This window comes from Cnephaeus nilssonii (assembly GCF_951640355.1).
Source record: "Cnephaeus nilssonii genome assembly, chromosome: 24".
Taxonomy (NCBI): Eukaryota; Metazoa; Chordata; class Mammalia; order Chiroptera; family Vespertilionidae; genus Cnephaeus; species Cnephaeus nilssonii.
The window spans coordinates 11,097,795-11,116,566 of NC_137095.1; the positions used below are offsets into that span (position 1 = coordinate 11,097,795).

At 50.5% G+C, this 18,772-nt stretch overlaps 1 protein-coding gene across 1 annotated transcript in view; it reads right to left on the reverse strand.

The window, feature by feature from the left end:
- Positions 1 to 8,669, reverse strand: part of MCTP2 (multiple C2 and transmembrane domain containing 2) — a 143,952-nt gene extending 135,283 nt beyond the window's left edge. Inside the window, exon 1 of the mRNA XM_079763895.1 lies at positions 8,574 to 8,669. The gene's annotated coding sequence lies outside the window, so the exon portion shown is untranslated. The remainder of the gene's footprint in view (positions 1 to 8,573) is intronic.
- Between the last annotated feature and the right edge of the window lie 10,103 nt (positions 8,670 to 18,772).

Here is an 18,772-nt window from a genome sequence, read left to right on the forward strand (position 1 = left end):
AGCGGAAACCTACCTGTTTGGACAGGCCTACCCGCGGAAGGCAATTTCCACGGAGGCCTCCTGCAAAGTTCAACACACTCAACTATGTCGGAGAAAGTGCACACAGCACAGCAGGGAAGGTAAGGAGGAACCCGGAGGCCGCTGGGGGGGGGGGGGGGGGGGGTAACGGCTCCAGCGATCGAGAGACTTCTATGTTCCAGCAACAGCCAAGAAGATTCCAGAAAAACATGTCCCTGTAGGCCAGGACTTGCAGACACATTTTTCTGGACAGACTGTGTCACCAACTGACCACGTGGGAGGGTAAGCGGGCCTTCGGCACCTCTGGGCTCCAACTGGTTCCGGGGGGGACAGCAGGGGGTTGAAGAGCTGACCCCAAAAGTCATTTCCAGACTACAATTTTTTTTTTTTATCTTCACCCGAGGATATTTTTCCATTGATTTTTAGAGAGAGTGGAAGGGAGGGGGAGAGAGAGAGAAAGAGAGAAACATCGATGTGAGGGAGACACATCAACTGGTTGCCTCCCACAGGAGCCTAGGATTGAGCCTGCAACCGAGGTATGTGCCCTTGACTGGAATCAAACCCGGGACCCTTCAGTCTGCAGTCCGATGCTCGATCCACTGAGCCAAACTGGCTAGGGTGAATTTTGTAGATATAAAATATTTTACATTGGGACAACACTTCTATATACACTGAGTGGCCAAATTATTATGATCTCTGAACGCATAATAACATATAATAATAGTTAACACTCAGTGTATATAAAAGGCTAATATGCAAAGTGTCCCCACAGGAGTTCGACCGGGAGACCGAGAGTTCTATAGCTTGCTAGGACGTGCGCTGACCACGGGGGCGGGGTGGAACAAAGGAAGGCCCCAGCCGGCCAGCAGCCAGAAGGCCTCAATCGGCTCTGATCGCCAGCCAGGCCTAGGGACCCTGCCCATGCACAAATTTCATGCACCGGGCCTCTAGTATAACAATATTGTTGGCTGTTGTCATTCAAGTAATGGTGTTCTTTCCCCATCTATTACCTAAGTGCACATACTCAACCCCACATCTTTCATAATGCTAAAAATAGTTCCCCAACCACCACCAAAAGAAGAAGAAGAATTACACAAGAATTATTTTTGTTTGTTTCTGGTTTGGTTTGGGGTTTTTTGTTTGCTTTTCTGTTTTATGCACTGTCACCTCGGTTGCCCGTTGGACCCGAACACGGTCACGGCCACACAAATAGGTTGAATCCTTTCTTTTTAATTTTCCTGATCAGTTTGCAGATGAGTATTCTCATGAATACTCCTGTTTACTAGCTGCCTTTCAATAGACAGAGTGGAAACAGGCTATCCTAAACTTGCTAAATTTCTCCAAAACAACCACCCATCAATTATACACTGAGTGGCCAGATTATTATGATCTCTGAATGCATAATAATCTGGCCAGTGTATATCCTATATAATAAAAGGCTAATATGCAAATTGTCCCCTCGACCAGGAGTTCGACCAGCAGGCAGACCAGCCAACTGCCCATGTCCCCTCCCCCTGGCCAGGCTGGCTGGACCCCACCCATGCACGAATTCATACACCGGGCCTCTAATACACACACACACACACACACACACACACACACACACACACTAAGTGGCCAGGTTATTATGCGTTCAGAGATCATAATAATCTGGCCACTCAGTGTATATAAAAGAATAGGATTAATTTACGATGAACATAAATGACAAGTGAGTGTTTCTAATAAAAGACAAAAAAAATGAAGAGGATGGATAGCAAGCATTTGACCTTGTGACAATGATATGGGCTCAGATTCTGAAAAGCAGGCCCTGGCCGGGTAGCTCAATTGGTTAGAGCATCGTCCCCACGCACCAAGGTTGTGGGTTCAATCCCCAGTTGGGGCACATACATACAAGAAGCAGCCAATGAGAAATCAACCAAAGGACATGTATGCATGCATATGAGCATAACCAATGGACACGGACACTGGGGTGCTGGGGGCTTGTCCTGGGGGGTGGGAGTGGCCGGGGAGGGGTCAATGGGGAAAAAAGGAATTAAAAAAAAGCAACCAATGAACGCATCCTTAAGTGGGACAAGTCTCTCTCTCCCGCGCTCGCTCTCTCTCTCTCTCTCTCTCTCTCTCTCTCAAACCAATCAATCAATAAAAAATGTTAACAATTCTGAAAACCGGCTTTCAACAAACACCAGGCCTGTGGTGTTTGCTTCTGCACGCTGAGGGCGGCCTCCCACACTCCAGCTGGGCCCTCAAAGGCACGACAGGCCAGAGGGAGTGGCGATTCCTCTCCACCCACGGAAGAAGAGCGGAAGTGAACCTTCCCCCTTTCCCTCGTCCCTCCGCCGCCTGGCCGGGAGCATCGTCCACACGTCCCTGGTGGCCTGCTTCTCACCTACCCCCTCTCCTTGAGAGTCCGCAACATTCAATCGTGGATATTATTCAATCCGTTGCCTCATTCCGTTGTCTGCCAGCTGTATTATTCAACCGGTTGACAGTCCATTATTCAAGGACCACCCCAAGACCAGTTCCCTCGGAGCTCTGTATGGCCAACCCCTTTCCTGGGCTGCAGACCCTTAGCCCAGCCAGCTGTCCACCCACCACCTCTCCCGTGGGGTCATCCAGCCGTTTCAAACCTACAGTGTCCACAAGACGCGTTCTTCTTCTCTAAAAACAGCCTCCTCTAGGCCTGCGTTGTGTTACTGGCACCAACCCAGGGGCCCAAGGCAGACCTTATCCCCAGCGGTCCCTCTCTCTCCTCACCCACCTCCACCTGGTCACCTGGCATCTCCCAAATCCTTCCACCCCTCTGCTTCCTGCTGCCTTCAGCCGAGCACTGTAACTTCCTCCTAAACTAAAACTCCTTTAAAATATATATATATATCGATTTCAGAGAGGAGGGGAAAAAGAGAGAGAGACAGAAACATCAATGATGAGAGAGAATCAGTGATCGGCTGCCTCCTGCACGTCCCCTACTGGGGATGGAGCCCGCAACCCGGGCATGTGTCCTGACCGGGAATACAACCATGACCTCCTGGTTCACAGTTCGATGCTCAATCACTGAGCCACCACGGCTGGGCTATGGTAACTTCTTAACTCCTCTCCCGCCGACACACGGCCAGAATCAGGGCATCTGACCCAGTCACCCAAATCATTGCCCAACAAGTGATGCCCTGTCGAAGGATCAAGTCCATCTGGTTACCACTGTATTTGCTCCGGTGCCTAACAGGTGACACCTGGCACAGCGAGGCCAGCAACCAATGACCCCGTGAATGAATGCCTGCATGGACGAGACAGCTGGTACTCTCAGCATTAAACTCTGCCTCCGGCCATAAGCTCAAATTAATGTTTGTCTAAACATTTGTCAACTGAAGTAGAAGACACGGTCACCTGAGTTTCACCCCCGAAGGCAAGCCATCTCTCTACACACTCACCTATATGCTCGTAGCCACAGCTGAATCCTCTTACTCAGGCTGCCTGACATGATGGGGCTACTCTGTGATAAATGTACAGACTTGGGGGTGATAACTATTTCTTTCAGAAAAAAAAAATTACTGAAAATGCAAGGCACAGTTCTTCTAGGTTCTTTCAAAACACACCATCACTGCCCTAGCCGGTGTTGCTCAGTGGACAGAGCGCCGGCCTGTGGACTGAAGGATCCCGGGTTCGATTCTGGTCAAGGGCCACATGCCTGGGTTGCGGGCTCGATCCCCAGTGAGGGGCGTGCAGGAGGCAGCCGATCAGTGATTCTCTCTCATCACTGATGTTTTTCTATCTCCCTCTCCCTTCCTCTCTGAGATCAATAAAAATAAGAAATGTTTAAAAATACTTTAAAAACACACACACCTTCACCTTCAAGTCCGCGTGTGCCCTGGGCAGGGGGTTGGCCTTTAGGGTGAAACCCCGCATTCTGAAACAAGGCCATCGTCCACTGCCAGCCACTGGGGAACCCCGGGGAGCCCACGGTCACGCGGGGAGAGCAACTCAATGTTGTGCAACCGCTATACGCAATCGTGTCCGCTCGCTTGTGAAACTTTAAAAATTTGCAGTAGGAGGAAATGACGGAACGCCCTTCCCCTCCGATGTTCCGGCAGTGCGCCCCTAAAGAAAAGCGTGCGAACCCCAAGAGGTGAGCAAGCTTATGTGCCAGCTCAGGACCGCCATTCCCATCAGCCTCAGGCCTGCCTTCCAGACCTAGGCCAAAATACCCACACAGGACCAGCACCTCCTGCAAGCTGTCCCCGGGGAGGGCCCAGCCGGCCTGCACCGGCATCCTTACAGCCCTGGCACCTGGGGCACGCCCCTGCCCGTCTCTGTGCCTCAGTTTCTCCACATTGAATTGGAGGTGATCAGAGCCCTGCCTGGTAGGATTGTGTTAACGATGAAAAGAGCTAATAATCCTTAGCACAATGCCCGGCCAAGCCCACTAAATGTCAGCGACAGGAATGTAAATGATAACTCTATCACCATCATGACAGATCAGCCCCGCATTCATCCCTTCCCTCCCTTCCCTCTCCACAGGGGGAGGGGCTGCGGTTCCCATTCATTAGCTCCAGAAGCATCTGGAAGGAAGGCCTCTGGGAGAACTCAGGTGGCCCACACCCGGAGCTTCCGACCTGGGGCTGGAGTGGGGCCGGGGACACACATTTCCAACCGGGTAACCTCAGGTGTGTGGGTGCTGGGGTTTGGAAGGCACATTGAGAAACACTGAGGGCCTCGCTGCATCCGTGGGGGGTGTGGGGGTGGCCTGAACGCCCAGGACCCTTCACACACCCGGGGGCCCTCCGAACACCCGGGGGCTCCCCAAACACTGGACGGTGCTCAGGGAAACCAGCTCTATGAGCCCGGCTGGCTTGGCTCAGGGGTTGAGCCTCGAGCTATGAACCAGGAGGTCACGGTTCGATTCCCGGTCAGGGCACATGCCCAGTTTGTGGTCTCCATCCCCAGGAGGGGACGTGCAGGAGGCAGCTGAGCCATGATTCTCTCTCATCATGGATGCTTTTCTCTCTCCCTCTCCTTCCCTCTCTGAAATCAATAAAAATAAACAAATAAATAAAGCAGCTCCATGAGACCAGGATCCCCCCCTGGCAATCAGGACTCGTCTGACTCAGTGCCCAGGACAAAGAGAACCCTCAACAAATGGTGACGGGGAGCCCCAGGCCCCCCTAGAGAACCAGCCACCATGGAGACCAGCCTGGGGGCCTTTGTCTCAGAACTGTTGGCTGGACAGGAAGTGCCCAGGCCCCCATGAGCCCAGGACCCCCCCTGGTCCCTCCGCCCCAGCTAGCAGTCCCCTCCATGAGCAATGGGCCCTGAGTCCTCTGCCTCCAGGTACCTGTCACTCCTGCAAGGGGATGGAGCGTGGCTTCCGGCTTCTCCCAGGCACAGGCTGCGCCCACCCCGCCCCCTCCCGCCGAGTGCCTGGGGGCAGGGGAAGCGAGGCTGCAATCAGGAAGCCCTTCTGGGTAAGCATTTCTGGTAAATGGCCCACAAAGACCTCAGAGAGGGAGCCCTCCAGCGAACTGTCATCTCTCTTTCTCTTTCTAAAGACGGATTCCCGGTCACCACTAACTTTGTAGTGTTTTTCTCAAGAGAGGATCACAAATGTGTTCACCTTAAACACATTGTTTTTTTCTTCCATTACAGTTTCCATTCAAGGTTATTTCGGATTCGTTCCAGGTGTCTACCATTTAGGGCTCACAAAATCTGGGCCCACCCGTCCACACTCCTCCTCTGTGGCATGTTGGGTTTTCTCCAGTTCGTCACTCACCCTGCCCTCCAATGACAGCATCTTAACCAAGCCAACCACACCCTTTTTTTTTTCCCTACTAGATTTTTAATTGATTTCAGAGAGGAAGGGAGAGGGAGAGAGAGAAATATCAATGATGGCAGAGAATCATGGACCGGCTACCTCCTGCATGCCCCCCCACTGGGGATCGAACCCACAACCCAGGCATGTGCCCCCGACCGGAATGGAACCCAGGACCCTTCACTCCGCAGGCTGACACTGTATCCACCGAGCCAAACCAGCTAGGGCCCAATCACACCTTTATAAACACCTTCCAGGCAGGATTTCAAATGCTTCTAAACGAGAGTTCCAGGTGTGTTATCAAGGTCACGGGTCAAAAGCAAGATCCAGGCAGGACAGCCTGTCTGATCCTCCCAACACAGGCATAAAAACTTGCTTCGACAAAAACCACTTTCTTCAACTCCTGCTGCTAATCCTACAGAATAAAGAGCTAATATGCTAATTAGACCAAACAGCAGAACCACCGGCCGAGGCCCTTGTAAAAATTTCGTGCACTGGGCCTCTAGTTTAAATATAAAATCCCTCAATTTTTGTGTGCAATCAGCAATGATTATAAGGAAGGGTTTAAGAAAGCAAGTGTTCTCCTGTGTCAGGAGATATTAATTAAAATGCTAAGCACTATTTTCACATTCATCCCACACAATACAGTCATTTTAATTGGAAAATCGCTTTTGGGGTGTACACACACATAAAGAAATTGTCAGTTGTTATAGATCCGGGACTCACACACTAAATTAGGGATTTTAGGATTTCTTTGCAAATAAGTTTAGCAGTCTAGCTTTCCAGAGACAGATTTAAGGAAAAATGGCTACATCTTTTCATATAAATATTAGCTATCATTATCGATACCTGATTCTAGATTTTTACATAAACATAATGTCCTTTCTAGGGGACAACACCATTCTCTATTCACCTGGAAACTATGGAAGAAATCAAGCTGAATTATGTAAAGTCAAGCTGATTCATATAACTAATATAAACTTATAACTTGTATAAGTTTATGTAAGTCATATATAAATACATATGATGTAAAATCAAGTTGATTTACATATAGTATCTACAGATTGCAAATTTATAGATATGATATAAATCAGGCTGCATTAGATCAAGCACATGAATAATATGAAAATCCGCTGTAACTTCAATGCGTGATACACAAGGAATACATACTTTCCCCTGCTTGGATATATTAGGGCCTTAAAAATATGTGAAGGATGACACAGAATACATCTTATTATTAAAAATAGCTGTTCTTCTTGCCCCGGACTGGTCATGGTTCAACCTCAGGAGTAGAATAAAAAAAAAAAAGTGCTCATTATATTCATGAAGTTATTACTTCAACTCCCAGCATGTGGACAGTTGGCGAAGGTAAGTTTAAATTCTCACTGCCATGCAATCTTCCAGATGTGCCATCTCCCAGCAGCATGGCATAGAGAAAGCGCATGGGTCCCCCAGTCAGAAATATCCACATTCAATGCCCAGGTCTACCAGTTACCCGGAACAAAGAGCCAGCTACTTCCCTGCCTCCGTTTCCCTTCCGTACAGGGGGAGTAATAATATCTACCTTGCATACTTTATGCAACGAGTTAAAGGGCCTAGTGCGGGCCCTGGACAAAGGGCTGATGCTTAAAACCTTATTTAAGGGTGGTTTGGATCCTCCCTGTCACTTTGGATGTCAGGCCAGGCCGATGACCTTCTTAGCTGTACCTTCTCCCTGCCTTTCAATGCTCATGACCGTCGATTCTTGCAACGTGGAAGAAGCAAACGCTCAATGAGCCCATCCTTGGTCTCTCCAAACCTCCACCTGCGCGGAAGGAGCGCCCTGACCCTCCCCCTTTGTGTCAACACCTGCGCACACACGCCTGGCTGGCTCAGAGGTTTCCCCCCCCCCCTCCCCCGGCCCCCAACAGACGCACAGCAAATATTTGCTCAATGGAAAGGCTGCTGACCCAGGTGGGAAATGAATGCGAGTGGAAATCACACTCCCCGGCCCTGTTTGCGACTCGGGGTGTCCCCGAGGCAGGTCTTCTGAGCGGTCTGGCCCCTGGAAGTGCCCTCCGCAAAGGTCACCTCCAAACACAATCAGGGAAGCATCTGGCCGCGGTGAAGCCCTCACACTTGGCAGGTTCGAACCCGCTTTGGAGAAAGGAGACCCTTTCTAAAAGCCACCTGCGCGCTATTTGCCTAACAAATGGCCAGCGCGCTGGGGAACTCATTGCGAAAGCAATTTCCTCACCTTCACCATCACTTCTTTTTTTTTTTTCTTTTTCTTTTCTAATGTGACAACGCACTGGAACCCCCACAAGGGCAAGGCTTTCTGCTGTGGTGGCGCTGAGCCAAGGTCTGCGGAGGGGACCAGAGTGGAATCTCCGGGTCCCCCCGAGGGCACCGCATCGGATCCCACCCAAGTGAGGGGCTCACCTCTGTAGACTGTCCCGACGGTGGAGGTGAAGGTGGAGGTGGCGGTGGCCACTCCGCAGCCGCCAGGAGACCCGATGTGTCCTACCCGACGCGGGGCAGGTCCCCACCGCCGCGTGCGCTCCCGGCACCCGCGCCTCGGGTTCCCGCCTCCCGCGCTCAGCACCCTCAGGCCCTGAGCCAGCAAGTCCCCGGCGGTAGCTCCTCCGAGTCCCCTCCCCGGCCCCCATGTCCCCACTTCGGCTGAGAGGTGCAGCCCGCCCGCAGGAGGGAGCTGGCCGGGACCCCGGTGCCCGCCCGCCCGCGCGCGCCCAGGTGAGCCGCGCCCCGCCCTCACCTGTCCGGGATCCGGGGCCGCGTCCCGGCGGCACTGGGGGCTCCGGGCGCCCCTCACGTGCGCGGGACCTGCGCCGCCGTCGCCTCCGACGCCCGGACGCAGCGGGGGCGGGGGCACCGCCGGGGCCGCCCCACTTCCTCGGCCCCCGCAGGCAGCCCCGCCCTCGGAGGGAGGAGGCGGCCGCGTCACCTTGCCGCCTCCAGCGCCCGGGAGCGGAGGGCGCGCCGCCTTCGCTCCAGCTGATGCAAGAAGCGCCGCCGCGGCCGGGTTCGGGGCGCCCCGCTGGGCGCAGAGGGAAGGATGATGGGAGCCCTGTAGTCTGGGCTGGCTCCTTGGGAAAGAAGGGGTGCCCAAAGGTATGGCCGAGACTGGGGGACTGCAATTCCCCCGCGCTTTGGTTCAAAGTCAGGCAAGGGGACAGGTGCGGTTTGCACACTCTAAGTCGCTTTGGAGTTTGCCTTCTCTGGTCCTTGCTCCCATAGGTCCCTGAAGGGTCCATGGTGACATAGCAGCCTCCTTAAAAAAACAAATTATTGATTTCAGAGAGGAAGGGAGAGGGAGAGAGGGATCAATGATGAGAGAGAACCGCTGATTGGCTGCCTCCTGCACGCCCCACACTGGAGATGAGCCTGCAACCTGGGCATGTGCCCTTGACAAGAATGGAACCAGGGACCCTTCAGTCCGCAGGCCGACACTCTATCCGCTGAGCCAAACCGGCTGGGGCTAGCAGGCTCCGTTTTTACCACCACGACCCTGGCAAGAGGTACCGAGCCAGGCAACCCCTAGAAGTGGGGCTGCGTGCGCACGTGGCATATGACATGGTCACATTTGATTTTCAGACATGAGGGAGGCAGTTCATACCATCCCTGGCTTCAGGGGAGGACCCTAAGGCCTCAGCAGCAGGAAATAACCTGAATCACGTTAGCAGCGGGCTCCGGGCAACCTGAGGCCTAGGACACACCTAGGTTTCCCCACTGCTTTGGGAAAGGCCGCATTTCCGACCGGGGAAATAAAGGAAAGAACCCGGCCGGTGTAGCTCAAAGGATTGAGGGTCATCCCATGAACCAAGAGGTCCCAGGTTCGGTTCCCAGTCAGGGCACATGCCAGGGGTGTGGGCTCCGTCCCCAGTGTGGGGCGTGCAGGAGGCAGCCGATCCATGATTCTCTCTCATAGATATTTCTGTATCTCCTCCCTCTCTGAAATCAATAAAAAAATATATTAAAAAATAAATAAATAGCCGAAACCGGTTTGGCTCAGTGGATAGAGCGTCGGTCTGCGGACTGAAGGGTCCCAGGTTCGATTCCGGTCAAGGGCATGTACCTTGGTTGCAGGCAAATCCCCAGTGGGGGGGGTGCAGGAGGCAGCTGGTCGATGTTTCTCTCTCATCGATGTTTCTAGCTCTCTATCCCTCTCCCTTCCTCTCTGTAAAAAATCAATAAAATATATTTTTAAAAAATAAAATAAAATAAATAAATAAATAAAGGAAAGAAGAGAAAGAGCGGTAAGGAGGAACAGCAACCACACCTTTAAAGCTGACTAACACGGGAATTAGAATAGGAAGCGAGCCCACGATAAAAGCTTTTTCCTTCTCACTCTGCCGCTGGGCAGTTCCTGCTCTGTGGTTCTCACAGCCCGACCGCAAGGCGACAATGACGACCAGCCTTTTTCAATCATCAGACGCTACAGAAAGTGAAACATCTACAGGCACAGAACTCTAACGCCAGGCCTCGTCCCCCTCGTCGCCTCATCCGCCTCGGCCCAGCGTCCTTGGGGGTTTTGTTTTTAATCGTCCAAACACGGTACCTGCCTCTTTCTAGCCTGTTTCAGCCAAGGAAGAGTGGAATAATGCTGTTGCTCTAGCTAACGTGACTTCCCTACAAAACCACAAGCGGCACTTAGAGCAGCCGTGGGGCTCACGTGGCTGATAAAACGTTCACTGCTCTGAGGTTAACGTTCCATTTCTCCATTTAAACAGGTTCTGAACCAGGTCTTATATGATAGACACTGTCAATGATGTCATAATTGTTACTTTTTAAAAATAAAACCTGCATTTAAAAAATATATATATTTGTATTGATTTCAGAGAGGAAGGGAGAGAGAGAGAGAGAGAGAGAAACATCAATGATGAGAATCATTGATCGGCTGCCTGAACACCTCCTACTGGGGATGGAGCACACAACCGTGATTGGGACTCAAACCATGACCTCCTGGTTCATAGCTTGATGCTAACCACTGATCCACACTGGCCAGGGCCAAAATCTGCATTTTTAATAGGTGGTCTTCTTGGTCTTGCCTTCTGAATTTCCATTCCTAAAAGGTATTTGGCCTCTGAAAAAAAAACCTCTATTGTCAATATGATGATGGAAGTGGAGATTTCTCACTCTAAGACATACAATTGTTTTATGTCTTAGACAATACGTGCATGACTGCGTGGCAATCCAATAATTTAAAAAATATATATATTTGTATTGATCTGAGAGAGGAAGTGTAGAGGGCCCCCTGGGGAGGCACATGGGCATCTCTTTAATTATTGTCAGCTGAACTCAGGGTGACAGGCAGAGCCAAGCCCTGGGAACACGCTTGGCCAAGAAGGCAAGAGTGTTATCAGCATTGACTCACCTTTGCCCAGGTGTCACTTTGATATGTAAATCCAGTCAAGCACCAGGAATGCTCCGGCCTACTCAAGAATGCAAACAATCTCCTTTGATCCTAACTTTTGGTGAAACCCCCTGGTATTTGGGGGTATAAACACGCTGCATCGGCTCTGGGTCCCTGTCCCTCCATCAGAGAGGACAGCGTCCCACCCGGCTCACAGCTTTGTTTCTATTTCTGCGACTTTCTTCTTTCTTTCTTTCTTTCTTTCTTTCTTTCTTTCTTTTTTTCTCTCTCTTTCCTTCCTTCCTTCCTTCCTTTGTTTACTTTCTTTCTTTTTCTTTCTTTCTCTTTCTTTCTTTCTTTCTTTCTTTCTTTCTTTCTTTCTTTCTTTCTTTCTTGCTTGCTTGCTTGCTTGCTTGCTTTCTTTCTTGCTTTCTTTCTTGCTTTCTTTCTTGCTTTCTTTCTTGCTTTCTTTCTTGCTTTCTTTCATTTCTCAACCCTCAGCTCCTCTACTCAGGAACCAGACCCATTCTTTTTCTGTGCTGGACGTGGAAAAGAGAGAAACACCTACAGGAAGGGGGAGGGAGAGAGAGAAGACACATCCATGATGAGAAAGAATCATGGATCGGCTGCCTCCTGCACGCCCCCTCCTGGAGATCTTGCCCGCAATCGGGCATGTGCCCTGACCAGAGATCGAACCGAGGCCTCCTGGTTCATAGGTCGACGCTCAACCACTGAGCCACGCCGGCCGGGCACCATCTGATAATCCCACCTGTTTTTTTAGATCTGAAATGGCAGACGTGCCTCCTGTGGATCTCACATGCTCCCTGGCCACCGCGGATGATGGCGCCCAGTGAGAAACCGCAGTGCAGGGAAGCCAGCCATGTCACTGCGCCTGCTGAGGGAGCCTCCGCAGCTTACACAGGATGTGCTGCAATGGCTGCAGGCGCCTAGAACGGAGCGCCGGCGTGCACGGAGGCTTCTCGAAGAGAGAGAAGACCCTCTCTGCAAGGGCTTCGAAGCCAGAGCTCCGACTCCTCTCTGGCCCCAGGGAACCAGGGAGGGCTGCCTGTGTGTGTCATCCCGCCGAGCTTGGCGTGCGTCGGCCCAGACCAGAGCTCGGGGCGAATCTGGTGAGGACGAGTCTCTCCAATGCCCAAGAGAAAGGCTTCTGAGACCTGCTAACAGTGGCATGCGGCCTGGGCCCCTAGCATCCCTCACGTGTCCCTCCACTGCTGCTGCTGGTCATTTCTGGGCCAATAAAAGCTAAATGCAGAAAAGAACTGAGCCCAGCTGGCATGGCTCAGTGGTTGAGCGCCGACCTAGGAACCAGGAGGTCACGGTTCGATTCCCGGTCAGGGCACATGCCCGGGTTGTGGGCTTGATCCCCAGGAGGGGGCGTGCAGGAGGCAGCTGATCCATGATTCTCATCACTGGTGTTTCTCTCTCTTTCTCCCTCTCTCTTCCTCTCTGAAATCAATAAAAATGTATTTTTTTTTAAAAAAGAAAGAAAAACAACTGAGATATAAACATATAGGTCTAGACCTAGCAGGGTGTGAAGCTAATGGAATGGTCCAGGTCAGTGGTCGGCAAACTGCGGCTCGCAAGCCACATGCGGCTCTTTGGCCCCTTGAGTGTGGCTCTTCCACAAAATACCACGGCCTGGGCGAGTCTATTTTGAAGAAGAGGCGTTAGAAGAACTTTACATTTAAAAAATTGGGCTCTCCAAAGAAATTTCAATCGTTGTCCTGTTGGTATTTGGCTCTGCTGACTAATGAGTTTGCCGACCACTGGTCCAGGTAACAGGGAGTCCGTTGTTCAAATGGCAGATGGTTGGTGCGTGTTCTAAGGAAGCTTATGTGCCGTGTTCAGGGCGTTGAGGGAGTGGCATGTCTTTTATTATCAGTGCAAAGCGTTTTTGTTATTGTCTTTGCATTTTTCCTGCCCTATAATCGCCATTATGGGAAGCACAGCCCCTTTTTATAGGAGCAGGTGCTAGTGACTCGATCCAAACCCAACTCGGCCACTTAACTAGCTGTGGGCTTTCCTGCAGGCGGCTGGTAGGGATTCAGGTTTTGTTTTGTTTTTTTTTAAATAAAGGATTTGCCCCGACAGAAAAGGAGTCTTTCTTTCCAATTACTCAGAAAGGAGACTTAATGTATAGCCTTTCTTTGGAAACCATACACCAGCACTTAATTGTCTTATTAATAATAACCCTATGTAGTACATTTTCTCAAGTGCCTAGACATATAGTGAATATAAGCCAATTAGCTGGAAATGTTCACAATTAGTAAGTTGTTCAGTGTTACACTTTTATGGACATTGGAGCTTTTATGGGTAGGAATTCCATGGTCAGGATGGACATCTGGTGACTGTTGCTTTTAAAAAGCTAAAATTAGTCCCAGCTGGTTTGGCTCAGTGGATAGAGCATCGGCCTGGGGACTGAAGGGTCCCGGGTTCGATTCCGGTCAAGGGCACATACCTTGGTTGCAGGCTCTATCCCTGGCTGGTTGGGGTGCATGCGGGAGGCACCCAATCGATGTGTCTCTCTCACATCGATATTTCTCTCTCTCTCTCTCTCTCTCTCCCCTTCCCTTCCACTCTCTCTAAAAATCAATGGAACAATATCCTCGGGTGAGGATTAACAACAACAACAAACTTAAAATTATTAGACAGATGGATGGTAAATCTTAAAAGACTTAGTCCCCCACTCATCAGGTGGGTAAAGCAAACCCAACTTTACTTTTTGAGGTGAAGCTTGACCTTGCTCAAGGTCATCACCAACATTTTTGCTGATTTTGTGCATTCCACTAGCGAATTGCTTAAATTTCCCCCCAGATTAAACCGGGCAAAGGAGTGTTTCATACTGCACACCATTGCCTCGGCCACACATGGAATCACATGTATTGGATTACACGCTAGCCGGTTGCCGTTGGCCAGAGCAATGGGCATCTTAGGGTCAGCCTTGAGAAATGGGCTGTTGAATGTGCCCTTGGAATGCTGGTCAGAGTCATTGTTTTTAAAATCCTGTGACTGGCCGGGCCGGCACGGCTCAGTGGTTGAGCGTAGACCTTTGAACTAGGAGGACATAGTTGGATTCCAGGTCAAGGCACTTGCCCAGGTTGCAGGCTTGATCCCCAGTAGGGGGCGTGCAGGAGGCAGCCGATCAATGATTCTCTCTCATCATTGATATGTGTGTGTGTCTCTCTCTCTCTTTCTCTCTCTCCCTCTCTCTCTCTCCCTTTCTCTCTGAAGTCAATAAAAAAATAAAATAAATAAAATAAAATAAAATTCTGGGGACTGTATTGAGATGATCCAGGCAGAGGTTTTCATTCTGCTCCGGAATGCAAATCCAGGCCTCCCCACACAGCAGCTGCAGGGTTTACAACCTCCGGGTTCTACACATAACACAAGTGACTTCCTTTCCATCTCTGATTTAACTACCGGAATGCTCAGACTGGCCACCTCTGTCCCATATTCAGGAATGCTTTTCGGTACGTTGTGTAACGGAGTTGTCTTTTTCTACCCCGTTCTCCTAAGTCTGAGATGAAACTGAAGGGATTGCTCAGACCAGAATATTAAGATAACGACCAGCTCTTATGCAATACGATGTCCGTTCAGCCCGGCCGGCGTGGCTCAGGGGTTGAGCGTAGACCAATATACCAGGAGGTCAGGGTTCGATTCCCGGTCAGGGCACATGCCCGGGTTGTGGGCTCGATCCCCAGGAGGGGGCGTGCATGAGGCAGCCGATCCATGATTCTCTCTCATCATCGATGTTTCTCTCTCTCTCTCCCTCTCCCTTCCTCTCTGACATCAATACAAATACATTTAAAAAAAGGGTATCCATTCATCGACACGTTGATCTGCACAACTCACTATAGGAGCTGCTACAACTAGGGTCCCACACTAGGGTGCCTGCAGGGCCAGGCTGGTGTGATAAAGTGTGACTGAGACCACGTACGGGAAGACAGGGACTGGCACAACCTGCAGAGCGCGTGCCCACATAAAGGCTATTCGTGTCCATTATCGTTAACGCTGCGCTGGCCCAATAATGCAGGTGGCCTGAAGCCCGGTGGCCATGTGTGTCCCCCAATCAAGAATGTGTCAAGCTCACCCAGCCAGCGAGGTTCAGTGGTGGAATATCGACCTATGAACCAGGAGGTCATGGTTCAACTCCAGGTCAGGGCACATGCCCAGGTTGTGGGCTCGATCCCCAGTGTGGGGTGTGCAGGAGGCAGCCAATCCATGATTCTCTCTCGTCATTGATGTTTCTCTCTCTCTCTCTCCCTCTCCCTTGCTCCCTGAAATCTATATATATAAAAGCCTAAGCGACCGTTAAGAAGGAACGTCCGGAATGACTGGAACAACTGGTTGCTATGACACGCACTGAGCAGGCAGGAAGGCAGGCGAGCAGTTAGGGGCAAGCAGGCAGGCAGGTGAGCAGTTAGGGGTGAGCAGTCCCGGACTGCGAGAGGGATGTCCAACTCCCGTTTAGGCCCGATCCCCACAGGACCTAAACCGGCAGTTGGACATCCCCCAAGGGGTCCTGGATTGCAAGAGGGCGCAGGCCGGGCTGAGGGACCACCTCCCCCCTACCCCCCATGTACCAGCCCAGCCAGAGGAGTCCAGAGTCAGGGACAGGAGAGCAGGTAGGAAAGGAACAAGAGAGCCAGCAGGCACAGGGACTCCGTGCAGCCCCAAGTTGAGGAAGGAGATCCCCAGGGGTGATCCGCGCTCACGTCACTGGCAGGAGCACCCCCTCAGCCAAGGGGAGAAGATCAATCCGAAGCCAGCCTTGCTTAGAGCTATTTCCATAAATTATTCACTCAGGCAATCAGAAAATTAAAATACAGATGCCCTGGGAGCAATCAGCACAAGACTCTGGGTGGAAGACTCTAACTAATTTTGGACTTGCCGTCTCCAGTCTAGCGTTGTGACTGCCCGGGACGTATAATTCGGATAAGGTTTCATTCATCCGGCCTCCAATGACTCGCTGTAATGATGACCTACAAGGGAAGTACAGAATCACTAATGAATGGGCGGGGAAGTCAGGAAACGCACGGGGCTTTATTAAGTGCATAATAATCATAGTCTCAAGCTGGCTTCACAAACCATTACCTGCTTTACAGATTTTTTTTTTTTTAGGTGCATCTTGATAATGACTATTGTTGACACTTCCTAAGAAAATGTGGACCCAAAATAATAATTAAAAAAAAATGCTAGTAAGGAACATGACTTTAAAACGAAATGAGCCCAGCTGGTGTGGCTCGGGTTGAGCATCAACCTATGAACCAGGAGGTCACGGTTCGATTCCCGGTCAGGGCACATGCCCGGGTTGCGGGCTCGATCCCCAGGCGGGACGTGCAGGAGGCAGCCGATCCATGATTCTCTTTCATCATTGATGTTCCTCTCTCTCCCCCTAACCCTTCCTCTCTGAAATCAATAAAAATGTATTTAAAAAAAACAACACTAAATGAATTTCTTAATTTCCAGTACACAAGTGCTCAAATTTTTTTTTTCTTATTGGGAAACACCTAACTAGACTGAAAAGTATACATTCTACATAGGGCTTGCTCTTTACAAAAATAACTTTGCTTAGTTAGAACTTCCTGTTCGGCTGATTTTTAAAAAGAACAGGAAGGCTAAAACCCAGTAAAATGCAGAATAATAGTTCAGATCAATATCTCAGCCAATGCTCTCAAGGTCAGACATAGTTGGGCGTGGTCTTGAAATTTTACAATGACCTTCACACCCACCCTCAGAATGGCTTGTGACACGTCTCCTTACTGCCGGTGGTATCTGGTGAAACGGACGAATTTGCAAAATGTGGCCCTGTTTTTGGTCCCTCTCGGTTGAAAACCCCAGCCTTATCCTGCAGACTGAGTATGTTTTGCCAGGAGAAGTCATTGATAACATGCCCCAGATTTCCAAAAGGGTAAGATGGGGATCCGATTCCACGCTGACTCAGATGAAAACATTCCGTGGCCTGCTTTCTTTCTTTCTTTCTAAATATATTTTTATTAACTTCAGAGAGGAAGGGAGAGGGAGAGAGAGACAGAAACATTAGTGATGAGAGAGAATCATGGTTCGGCTGCCTCCTGCATGCCCCACACTGGGGATCAAGCCCACAACCCAGGCATGTGCCCTTGACCGGAATCGAACCCTGGACCCTTCAGGCCGCAGGCTGACGCTCTAGATCCATGGAGCCAAACAGGCTAGGGCTAAACGCTTATTTCTTACAGACTCACTCTTTCTTCCTAAGTTATAAAAACGAATCACTTTTAAGAACCAAGCAAATCCCAACATCCTGTTACTGCACCTGTACAAACCAGATTTTTGTAGATTATGCGAGTTTCAATTTTGTTAAGGCATCTCTCTCGCGCTAGCTAGTTTGGCTCAGTGTCTAGAACCCTCGGCCTGAGGACTGAAGGGTCCCAGGTTCGATTCCCGGTCAAGGGCATGTACCTCAGTTGCAGGCTCGACCTGGTTGGGCATGTGCAGGAAGCAGCCAATCGATATGTCTCTCTCACATCGATGTTTCTCTCTCTCTGTCTCTCCCCCTCCCTTCCACTCTCTCTAAAAATCAATGGGAAAATGCTCTTGGATGAGGATTAACAACAACAAAAAAGTATCTCTCTCCGAGTGTGGGACTCAGGAGGAGTAGGCTCAGAAATGCGCATGTTAGCAAGGTTGGGCTTGATGATGACAAGTGGAAGGAGAATTAGCAGCACCATGAAACGGGTGACTGACGCCTAAAGGGTGGAAATTAGAAACGAAAAGGCGAGTGATCGATGGAAATGTGGAGAAGCAAATTGGAGTTTAAATTGACGAGGCAGTGCTATAAACCAGCGGGGCCATCAAATCAGGAAGTCTGAAGGTAACTAAAATGATAAGGCAAACGGGCCCGATATTATCCAAGTGCCTACTGCGTGCAGCTGTAAGTCAGACAAGAAAATGGACTTTTCTTGGTGATCACACCCCTCTCTCAAGATGTACCTGTCACTGATGTTGGAGACGCAGGAAGATTTGTCTTTTTCCTTTTTAATATGTTTTTTATTTTAGAGAGGAAGGGAGAGGGAGACAGAGAAACATCAGTGATGAGAGAGAATCATGGATCGGCTGCCTCCTGCACACCCCACACTGGGGATCGAACCGTGACCTCCTGGTTCATGGGTTGACGCTCAACCACTGAGCCACGCTGGCCGGGCTGAAGGCTGCTGCATCTTTGAAAATGACTCTCCCGCGGGAACAGTGGGCAGAAGGTACCTTCCCAGGACAGGGTAGCAGGGAGGAGTCTCTGATCACCTGGGCCCAGCTCCAGGGATAACCGGTGGTCACATGCTCTCAATGACTTTCTCCGACAATGGAGTCCAAAGACACGGAAATGAACTTGCAAATAGATGCAAAACCACCTCTTCCGATGGGGGAGGGGACACTTGTTCCTCCACCAGACAGAAGTAATTTGCATAACTACCCAAGAATTATGTGGCGTTGTTATGAATCACCTAAATCTTACCGAGTTATTGCCCTAGCTGGTCTGGCTAAGTGGATAGAGGGTTGGCCTGCGGAGAGAAGGGTCCCGGGTTTGATTCCGGTCAAGGGCA